Raw genomic sequence first — 11,554 nt, 5'->3', positions numbered from 1 at the left:
AGCAGTCCGGAGGAAGAAACGAGCTCCTCCGAGCGGGGCCCCACCGGCGAAGAAGTCCCGCCGGCAGGCGACTCCGACGCCGACAGACGGGTCCGGACCCACCGATCAGGGGGACGCCGCGGGCGCGGACCGGGAGTTGACGCTGTATCAGCCCTCCGATGCCGAGACTACCGTTTCTCCGGAGGCATCACCCGGGCGCGCCCGAGATGGACGGGTCGGACGTGATCGGTCCCCAGCCCAGCCTTCGACTCGGTCGGCTCCGGATGATACGAGGAGGGACGCGCCGAGGCCCCGGCCGAGCGGGACCCTGTCAATTCCAGGGGCGGTCCCCGCCCCGAACATGGTCAGCATGACTCTTCCCCAAGCGATGGGTAAGGGTAAGGCTGCAGAACCACCGTCCGACTCCGGGGAGAAGTCGGGGTCGGCCTTCACTTTCGCCGGCGCCCGAAACCTCATCGAGACGGTGCTGCTGGAGAAGGACCGCAGGCGGGTCCGGAAGATGAGGGTCCCTGACGTTGGGGCTGCCAGCTGCGTCTGTCTCATGTCGGTGAGTGCTCTTTTGGTCACTTTCCTCATTTATAGGCTCTGTTGATCCCCGCCTAACGCCCTCGTTTTTCCTATCTCTTAGCTCGCCCAGTACATGGTCCGCCTGGAGGAGTGCTACGAGGAACAGGCGAGGCTTCTGGCGAGGGCCGAGAGCCAACTGAAGGCAGTAGAGGAGGGAGGTCAGGCTGCGGCGGGGAGGACGACCAGGGACCTCGAGACGAGGCTCCAGGTGGCCGAAGAGCGGGCACTCGGCTTCGCCACCCTCGAGAAGCAACTGTTGGAGGCTCGGGAGCAACTCAAGGTTGCCTCGGGTCTCGAGGGCGAGATCAAGAAGGCGGAGGAGCGGGCCGAGAAGCAGTCCCGGAAGGCTGCCGACTACCGGAAGAGGTGGGAGAAGGCCCAGCGGTCAGCCGACAACGCCCGCAACCGAACCCGGTCTCTTGAAGCCAAGCTGGGCGAATTGGAGTCGGCCTTGGAGAAGTTCCGCGCGAGCGACCAGGAGCTTCATTCGCGCCTGGAGGAGGCTGAGGCTGCTCGCATTGCTGCCGAGGCGAAGCACAAGGAGGCTCAGGCTGATCTGCTGAGGGTCTCCTCCGAGGCGGATGACCGGATTGTGGCGAAGGTCTTGGAGGCGAAGGCTCAGATTATGGAGCGGGCAGAGGCGACGCTGGCCGAGAAGAGTGCGGAGATCGGGCGTCAGGCGGTACAGGCTTATCGTCAGTCCGCCGAGTTCACCCGTGATATGTCGGAGGCGGTACAGGCCTATCGTCAGTCCGACGAGTTCGTCCGTGACATGTCGGACGCGGGGTCCGACTCCTTTGTCTTAGGCTTCGAGGAAGGCCTGGCAAGGGTGTCGGCTAAGTACCCCGAAATTGACCTGAGTGGGATCTCCCTTCTCGACTCCCCTCCGGCGCCATTGCCTGCTGCTTCTCCAACCGTCTCCCTACCCCCTACGGACGTGCCCGACGTTCTCGACCCGGGGGTTCCTCTAAGCTGACCTTCTGTATTTTTGTTCTTTTCTTTGTGTGTTGGCGTTTTGCCAAGTTGTATGGGTCTCGGCCCTGAAACAATGAAAGTTAATGCAAATAGAGTTTCTTCATTTCACTTTCGTCCTTCTTCTTTTTAACTCTTGGTAGCGTCTCGCTGACTCCCGACTCTTGAAATTCTTCTGGCGCTAGGCCAGGTATCCGAGGGTTAGGCCTCAGGAAATTCTTCCGGCGCTAAGCCAGGCATCCGAGGGTTAGGCCTCAGGAAATTCTTCCGACGCTAAGCCAGGCATCCGAGGGTTAGGTTCAGAAAATTCTTCCGGCGCTAAGCCAGGCATCCGAGGGTTAGGCCTCAGGAAATTCCGCTCGTTGGTCGGCCAAGGCTGGCGCAAGCCGAGGCGACCGGTCGGGGCTTCAGGCTAGTCTGCTCCCGGGATGATCATCGGGTTAGCCTGGCATCCGAGGGCCGAGCCTCGGGAGATTCCGCTCGTTGGTCGGCCAAGGCTGGCGCAAGCCGAGGCGACCGGTCGGGGCTTCAGGCTAGTCTGCTCCCGGGATGATCATCGGGTTAGCCTGGCATCCAAGGGCCGAGCCTCGAAAAATTCCGCTCGTTGGTCGGCCAAGGCTGGCGCAAGCCGAGGCGACCGGTCGGGGCTTCAGGCTAGTCTGCTCCCGGGATGATCATCGGGTTAGCCTGGCATCCGAGGGCCGAGCCTCGGGAAATTCCGCTCGCTGGTCGGCCAAGGCTGGCGCAAGCCGAGGCGACCGGTCGGGGCTTCAGGCTAGTCTGCTCCCGGGATGATCATCGGGTTAGCCTGGCATCCGAGGGCCGAGCCTCGGAAAATTCCGCTCGTTGGTCGGCCAAGGCTGGCGCAAGCCGAGGCGACCGGTCGGGGCTTCAGGCTAGTCTGCTCCCGGGATGATCATCGGGTTAGCCTGGCATCCGAGGGCCGAGCCTCGGGAAATTCCGCTCGCTGGTCGTGCGCCTGTCGCTTGCCGCCCGACGGGATTTCTCCATGGCCAGCTGCGATCGTATTTCTCCTCCTCTCCAAGCGTCGCCTGGGGAACACCAGATGGGCATTAAATGCTAATTAAGGGGTTACCTGGGAAATCGGATCGCCAGTTGCTGCTTGCGAGGAGTGTCAGTTAAGCGGCCGCGATACGCGCGTTCTTCGAGGCGGATGCGGCCTGGGGCGCGAGTGGAGATACGTGGACCTAGGGGTACAGGCCACCCGGAGTGTCCTGCACAAAAAATGCGATTAAGGAGAATGACGCTTAGGAAATCGCGGGAAGATACGCCTCAAGAGCCGGATCGGCTCCGGATTCAATGCGCCCGCATTTATTGGAGCCACCCGTATCGGAACGACCGGGGGGCCGCAGTTTGGCTATAAATATAGGTGCAGGTGCGATGGAGCCTGCCAAGCCGGAGCTGTTCAGGTTGCCATGGATCGTGGGCCTCCTCTCCGGCGCATGGTTGAGAGACCCCTGCCGAAAGAACGGGAGGCGCGCCCTTCGCGACTTCCGCCAACTAGCTGTTTCATCTGGGATCAACAAGGAGGTTCTCCCCGGCGGAACTCCGCTCTAGGCGTTTCATCCGGGATCACGTCTCCCCTCCTTGAAGTTCGGCCTCCCGATTGAGCTCCGCAACAGGTGCTTGATCCGGGACCGCGCCTCCATATGCTCTTCCCCCTTGTATTCCTTCTCTCCCCTAACACTGGGGAGGACCGGAATATCCCTTGGAGGTGGCGTTCCCCTGGAGGCAGCGGGAGCTTCGTCTGCGGCGGCTCCTCGTCTTTTTCGTGAGGCGTGGATGGCGCCTCTGGGTAGGAGCAATGTAGACTTCTCCTTCGTCTACTTCTTCTTCATCCGCGCCGGCTCTTCGTCTTCTTCGTGAGACGCCGATGGCGCCTCCGGTTGGAAGCACCCACTTCCGGCGGGATTGCAGCCGCTTCGGATGGAGGTTTCGGGATCCCAGATCTTCAGCTCCTCGGAGTCTCCGCCTCTTCTTTACTTTCTTTACACCCTAATTCTCCTCTGGGAATTCCTTGTAATCACACGAGCACGCCGTTGTAACCAGAAATTATTGAAATGCAAAGTGTTATACATTTTTGAACTGTCTTTCTGGCATCGTCGTTCTACTGGTAATACATCCGCAGGTTAGCGGAATTCCAGCTCCTTGGAATTTCTCGACCATCTAGGGCCTCCAACTGGTAGGAGCCAGGTCGGTTTACCCAGCGAACCTTATACGGGCCTTCCCAATTTGGCGCTAGCTTCCCACCTTCCGCAGGTTGAGATGCTTTAGCTCGCCTTAGCACCAGATCTCCGATTCTGAAAAGCTTCGGTCGGACCTTGGAGTTGTAATATCGGGCCACCCTCCGCTGATACATCGCCATCCGAACCTGCGCCATTTCCCTCGCTTCTTCCAAGAGATCCAGGTTCCCTCGGAGTTGCTCCGAATTGGCCTCGGGTCGGTGCGCGGCCACCCGAGGTGAGGGGAGTCCGAGCTCCACGGGGACAACGGCTTCCGTGCCATAGGTTAGGCTGAAAGGCGTCTCTCCGGTAGGGGTCCGATGCGTGGTCCGATACGCCCAAAGGACATTCTCGAGTTCTTCGACCCAAGCTTGCCCCGTCCGACCGATTCGCGCTTTGATTCCTTGGAGGATTGTCCGATTTGTGACCTCGGCCTCGCCGTTGGTTTGGGGATGCGACACAGATGTGAACCGATGCTCGATCCCGAACTCCTCGCAGAAGTCACGGAAATGCTTGTTGTCGAACTGTCGGCCATTATCCGAGATGAGGACCCGAGGTACCCCAAATCGGACAATGATGTTCTTCTTCACGAACTTCCGGACTTGCACCTCCGTGATAGTGGCCAGTGGCTCTGCCTCCACCCACTTGGTGAAGTAGTCGATTGCAACAATCAAAAATTTCCGCTGAGCTGAAGCGACGGGGAATGGTCCGAGGATATCCATTCCCCACTGGGCGAAGGGCCAGGGTGCAGTGATTGGTGCCAAGGGGACAGAAGGGACTCTCTGGATGTTGGCGTGGCGCTGGCAGGCGTCGCATTTCCGTACATGATCCTTTGAGTCCTCCAACAAGGTAGGCCAATAATAGCCTTGCCTCATGATCTTGTGCGCCAAGGACCTAGCCCCCAAGTGGGATCCACAAACGCCTTCGTGGACTTCGCCGAGGACGTAGGCCGCTTCCGAGGGGCGGAGGCACTTTAAGAGGGGGGCGGTGAACGAGGTCCGATACAGCCTCCCTTCATTGAGTACGTAGTGGGCGGACTTCATAACAAGTCGCCGAGCTTGATCTTCGTCTTCAGGGAGGATCCCTTCGGCGAGGTAGGCGACAAGCGGGTCCATCCAAGACGGCTCCGGATCAATCGCCATCACCGCTCCAGCCTCGCCGATGCTCGGGGCATCCAGGGTCTCCAGGTAGATCGCCCTCGACAAGTTGTGCGCGTCTGCGCTCACTAAGCGGGACAACCTGTCGGCCCTGGCATTTTCACTTCTTGGGACCTGCTGGATGTCGACACTGCCGAGGTCGGGAATGAGTGCTTGCACCTTCCGGACGTAATTCTGCATGGTCGGGTTCCGGGCTTCGAACTTCCCACGGACCTGCCCGACCACCAGCTGGGAGTCGGTGAAGACCTTCAGGCGCCGGATGCCGAGCTCCTTGGTGAGTTTGAGTCCCGTGACTAGGGCCTCATACTCCGCCTCGTTGTTGGTCACTGAAAATCCGAACCTCAAGGCATACTCGGCTATCACTCCATCAGGGCTGGTGAGGACCAGCCCGGCCCCTCCACCTTCGGGGTTCGACGACCCATCGATGTGAAGCGTCCAAATCGGGAGGTCGAGGCTGGGTATTTTCGGCGACCTAGGTTCCGCCTCCTGCACCGTGCACTCAGCGAGGAAATCCGCGAGCGCCTGGGCCTTGATGGCGGGTCGGGGCTGGTAGCGGATGTCGAACTCACCAAGTTCTACTGCCTACTTCACCAGCCGTCCCGCATTCTCAGGATTGCTGAGGATCTGCCGCAGCGGTTGATCGGTCAAGAGGGTGACAGAATGGGCCTGGAAATAGGGGCGAAGCCTCCTGGTCGCGGTCAGCAGCGCGAAGGCGATCTTTTCAGCCTTCGTATACCGCATCTCGGCATCCCGTAGGACCCGGCTGATGTAGTACACAGGCTTCTGGAGCTTTGCCTCTTCCCGAACCAGTACCGCACTGACTGCGGTTGGGGAGACCGCCAGATAGAGGTAGAGCATCTCCCCTTCTTGCGGCTTGGACAGCAGGGGAGGAGACGCCAAGTATTCCTTGAGCTGGTCGAATGCTGCTTGACATTCGGCCGTCCAGAGGAAGTCTTTCGGGCGTTTCAACACCTTGAAGAAAGGTTGGCAGCGTTCGGCCGATTTTGCCACAAATCGTCCGAGCGCGGCGACCCTCCCAGCGAACTCCTGAACCTCCTTCACTTTGGTCGGAGGGGACATATCTTGGATGGCCTTGATTTTGTCCGGGTTGGCTTCGATCCCCCGCTGGTTGACAATGAAACCGAGGAACCTCCCGGCCGAAGCGCCAAAGGCGCACTTCGCTGGGTTCAGCTTCATGCAAAACTTCCGCAAGGTGGCGAAAGTCTCCTCCAGATCCGCGATGTGCTGGTCTGCATGGCGGCTCTTCACCAGCATATCGTCCACGTACACCTCCATGTTCCGGCCGATTTGCTCTTTGAAGATTTTGTTGACGAGGCGCTGGTAAGTGGCGCCAGCATTCTTCAGACCGAAGGGCATTACCTTGTAACAGTACAGCCCCCGGTCTGTTATAAAGGCAGTTTTCTCCTCGTCCTGTGGAGCCATCATTATCTGGTTGTAGCCGGAGAAGGCGTCCATGAAAGACAGCAGCTGATATCCGGAAGTCGCGTCGACCAGTTGGTCTATCCGCGGAAGCGGAAAGCTATCCTTGGGGCATGCCTTGTTCAGGTCGGTGTAGTTGACGCACATCCTCCACTTTCCGCTCGCCTTCCGGACAAGTACGACATTTGCCAGCCATTCGGGGTAGCTGACCTCCCTTATGAATCCTGCCTCCAAGAGCTTGTCTACCTCCTGGTCGACCACTCGGATCCGATCCGGGGCACAGTGTCTCTTCTTCTGCTTTACTGGTCGGTGGGTTGGGTCGACGTTGAGGGCGTGAGAAATGACCTCCGGGTCGATCCCAGGTACATCGGCCGCCGACCAGGCAAATACATCGGCGTTGGCTCGGAGGAATTCCACCAACCGAGCCCGAGCTCCCGGGTCGAGATTGGTGCCGACCCGGACCGTCCGGTCCGGGCGACCTTCCTCGAGGGGAACTTCGATCACACCTTCGGCCAGCTCCCCGTGCCGCAAGGCCACCTCGTCTCTGGCGTCGAGGGACTCGACGCTTAAGGCTTCTACGGGCTTCTTCCCTTTGAGAGTTGCTAGGAAACATTGCCTTGCGGTCGGTTGGTCACCTCGGACCTCTCCAATCCCGGCCGCCGTGGGGAACCGCATGAGCAAGTGGTACGTTGAGACCACCGCGCGAAGGGCGTTCAGTCCGGGTCGTCCGAGGATAGCGTTGTAGGCCAAGGGAACACGGACGACCAAGAACCCGAGCCGCACCGTGGCTTCTGCGGGTGCAACGCCCGCAGTCACAGGCAGCTCAACGACACCTTCGGCCGAGACAGCGTCTCCAGTGAATCCTATGAGGGGGGTGGATGTTTTGTGCAACAATTGTCTGGACAAGCTCATCTTTTGGAAGGCCTCGTAAAACAAAATATCAGCTGAGCTTCCACTATCCACAAGAACACGCCTTACATCATAGTTTGCCATAGTGAGGGAGATCACCATGGCGTCGTCGTGGGGGGTCTGAACCCCCTTTACATCTTCATCACAAAAAGTGATTACATTACCGACCCTCTGCCTCTTTGCGACGGCTGCCCCTGATGCTTCAGTCGAGCCCCCTGCGTTCCTCTCGGGCCGGGGGCAGCCCCCAGTGATAGTATGGATCACGCCCGCGATGGGTCGATTCTGCTCCCGAGGCTCCGGAGGGGCCGGGTCGGCCGGACGCGAGTCTGCGGGGGGACGTCGGTCGTTCACATATCGACCGAGACGCCCTCCGCGGATGAGAGCCTCGATCTCGTCCCGAAGCTGGAAGCAGTCTTCGGTGTCCCGAAGCTGAAGTGTAGGAGTACATTTCACTGAACGTGACCAATTCCGGAACGCTCTAATGTCGAGAGATATTCCGAGTGGATATGGGTATAAGTTTGGCCCTCTGACCTGAAACCGCAACCTGGACTAGCAAGCAACTCACGGTACTTTGGTACCGGACTACCTGAATTTCTAATTCAGTGACGGAAGGTCACTCACTGGGTGCAGTTAAGTACTTGCGTAGTCAGTTGTGAGTCAAGATGGAATTGACCCCTCCTGAAAATAGGAGATAATGTCTTGTGATTAATTTAGCAAAACTTTGGCCAGGGTAATCCCAGTGAGGAGTCACGGGATATCTAAAGTTAATCACATAATGGATGTACTAATTATAGGGTTGACAGTGAGCTCTAAGTCATCCTGGCATTAGGAGTCAAAGGGATTGAATTATACAGTAACCATTGTCCAGGATTCCAGAATATTTGCTTCGCATATATTCGGCCTATCCGGACGTCGGGTACCATTGCTAGATGGTCACATCGATTAGTGTAGAAAATTGTTCCTATACTACCGGCTTAGGTTCGAACCTATGAGGTCACACGCATAGAAGATTCCTGATTGATCAAGAAAGCTGATCAATGATTAAGAATCATTCAGGGATAATTTGGTCAATTTAATTGGCAAATTATCTTATAAAATAATTAAAGTAATTATTGGAGGATTAATTAGTAATTAAATTACTAATCAACTCAATTTGATTGAGTAATTGTGCTAAGAAAGAGTCGTCTCATTTCCTTACTTCTTCGTTCTTTCGAATTCATTCACTTCGACGGCTGGTTCTGAACGCCGATTGGATTAGGTCAGAACCAAAAGGACATAAGCTGATCAAATTAATTTTAAATTAATTTGTTCTTAATTGGGGATTGATCTAATTGGATTAGGTCCAACACAAAGTAATTAATTCGATTTGATTGAGTTTGGATAAGCGAAAAATTGAATTGGATTCAATTTGAGCTCAATCAGGGTCTGACCTGATTAGATTGGGTTCAACCAAATTGCTTTGTTTTAATCCGGGTTTGACCAAATTTGATTAGGTGCAACCAAAGAGGATTAGGCTCAGATGATGTGGCAATTAGTGGTGACATGGAATTGGATTTCATGAATTTTAAATAAACCAAAATTATTGCATGGCGCATGGACCCATTGCTTGACACATGGCAACATTGTTTGTTGTTTGAATTTGAATTCAAACATTAAGCAATATATTAAATGATTTCATACATCAAATAACTTCCCTAACTGGCATGTGAACCTCTGAATCATTTAATTCAAATTTCAAATGAAATATATGCGACAAGAGGAAGGAAAATTCTGCTACATGGATTTCAAATTCCTCCCCTCTTGCACATGTGTTTAAAATTTGAATTTAAATCAGATTTGGTTGAGATCTGATTTGGGTTGTTCCTATTCTTTTGCATGGGCCAACTAAAGGAGGTTTTCTGAAGATAAATTTCGAATTTTGAATGAAAATTCAGAGGCCATTAAAAGGGATCAAACATGGGCACCAAAAATATATCCATTACAGCCTTCTTCCTCACACGCCTCCTCCTCCTCTTCTTCTCCATTTTAGATAGGGTTTTCAGGGTGAATATCTAGAATATTCAAGATCAGATATGAGTCCTCTACTTTCCTTACAAACCTCATCTCCATCTGCTTCAAGACGATTGATCAAGAGTTGATTGAATCCCGGCGAGCAGATTTCAGCTTTCAAGTGTTCTGCTGCTGCTAGCACTGTTGCGGAAGAAGATCCTTCAGGGCTTCGCGTGTACTTCTCGTAGAGGCCATTCGTGTGCGTGGCTGTGAAGTCAAGGATCAGATCTACAACTTTCATCCATCATAAAAGGTATTAATCTAGCATTAATCATTTATTATGGTGTCAAGGTCTAGGTCCGATTCCCCGAGGTTTTACCCTCTTTTGGGGCTCCTCACGGAGATATCTCCAGAATCCATTCGATGGATATTCGGAGATTAATTGGAATAGAGTTCTTAAGTTTCAGATCTGATAGTTAATCATGCATAAAAGTTTTAGCATAATTGTTTAAACGATTCCGGCATAATCCTATGTGTTCTTAATGTGCTGATTTCTAGATTTGATCTTGTAAGCATGCATGAATTAAATTGTTTGATTCATTTTTCCGCTGCGTTTTTGAAACTTAAAAAGAACTACGTGTGGCTTGATCCCCCTTGTGAAGGGGTACGTAGGCAACCCGATCAGGTTCAGCCATGGTTTTCAAAAAAAAAAAAAAATTCAGCATGCTAAACACCGAAGAACCTATGATTTACTTTCATCTTCGGGTTGGTAGGGCTGCTCGGATGCTTCCAGGTCGGAGGAGGTCTGCTCGGCTGGCTCCAGGTCGGAGGAGATCTGCTCGGCTGGCTCCAGGTCAGAGGAGGTCTGCTCGGACGTTCATGCAGGCGTGACGACTTATATTTCCCCCCCAACAAAAATTATGCTAACAGTTAACAGAATATGCAGCTAGATGTTTTTGTTTTCTATAGATAGAAAATATTAAGTCATAAAAAAAAAGTCTTGGATCTATAAAATAATGGAGTATCCATCGAAGATATGAAAAAATAGAGCTATATTTACCATTCACAGCTGAAGTTCAGAGTCTTGAATTTTTAGTGAGTGTGAATTTGAAACCAGTGACGGCTATTATATTACCATTATGTTTTCTATTGCATTTTTATATTACTGTTATGTTTTTTTTTTCCTTAAAAACTTCATATGACCCATCTCCTCCATTTGACAGGTGAAGGGTGACCAACTAGACTGGTCAATGATGGCCAATGCATGGGAAGAAACCATAGCTGATGGAGGACGAAGAGATGGAGGAGAAGCCTCTGAAGTACTACTTCCGTTTTTTTTTCTCTCTCTCTCGCTTTGACCTTGGGTGGAGACTGGTTCAACCAAAGGGTGTCTTGCTAGTTACTACTACTACTGATGCAACCTCCGGCCCAACTGTTACATGGTACTAGTTTAAAGAAAATTCCAATTCCTATGCTTTGGCCCATAGAAAAGATCTCCCTTTGTCCCTGTACATAGAGGGATCCCAGTTGCTCAAGAGCACCTCGGCTGGAGCTTATTCAGGCTTGGCTTGGATCAATCAGTAAACGAGCCAAGCTCAAATAGTTTTGAAAACTTGGTTCCAAAACCAGTTAGCCTAAAACATGAGCTGGTTTGCAAAACTTGGAAAGCTGCACTTTGTAGCAGGGGTTTATCCCTCCAAACGCTCAAAAAGATCACGGCATAGTTGTACGGATAAGTCCAAAATATAAACTTATTTAGATGATTCTCTTCTGCTAAAATTATAGAATTAAAGTTCGTTGTCTTAGTACCAGATCCTGTATTGGTGCCACACTGACACTATGTCAATACACTAAATATCGGTCCAAACCGGACAGTAAAGAGTGCATAGAGATAAAATTATAATCACGAAGGATATAAATTTTTATTACTATGTGGAATAACTCTATTCCTATGAAATGGGGGATAAAATAAACGAGATATTCCTTCAAAAATTATCCTCTTTACCAAAAACAGGCTAAGAAAGCTCAACCAAGCTTGCTAACACCTCAGCCTAGAGAATATATAAGCCAAGCTTGAAATCGATTCCAGCTAGAGCAGCTAATACTTAACTCGGCTCATTTACACTCCTAATTGCATTATTTTTTCTCTATAGTAAAGACATGCATGATATATTCACCCACAATTAAGATGGTTTCGAAGAGGCAATGCAGAGGGACCACAACAACCTCATTAAATTTTGTACCAACCATATGAGTTGTCAATTGGTGGGTAGGTGT

This window comes from Phoenix dactylifera, chromosome 8 (assembly GCF_051530095.1).
Source record: "Phoenix dactylifera cultivar Ajwa chromosome 8, Ajwa_hap1_PhDact_Kaust_v1.1, whole genome shotgun sequence".
In the NCBI taxonomy this organism is placed as follows: domain Eukaryota; kingdom Viridiplantae; phylum Streptophyta; class Magnoliopsida; order Arecales; family Arecaceae; genus Phoenix; species Phoenix dactylifera.
The sequence above is the reverse complement of the archived record's forward strand: the minus strand, read 5'-3'. Positions refer to the sequence as shown.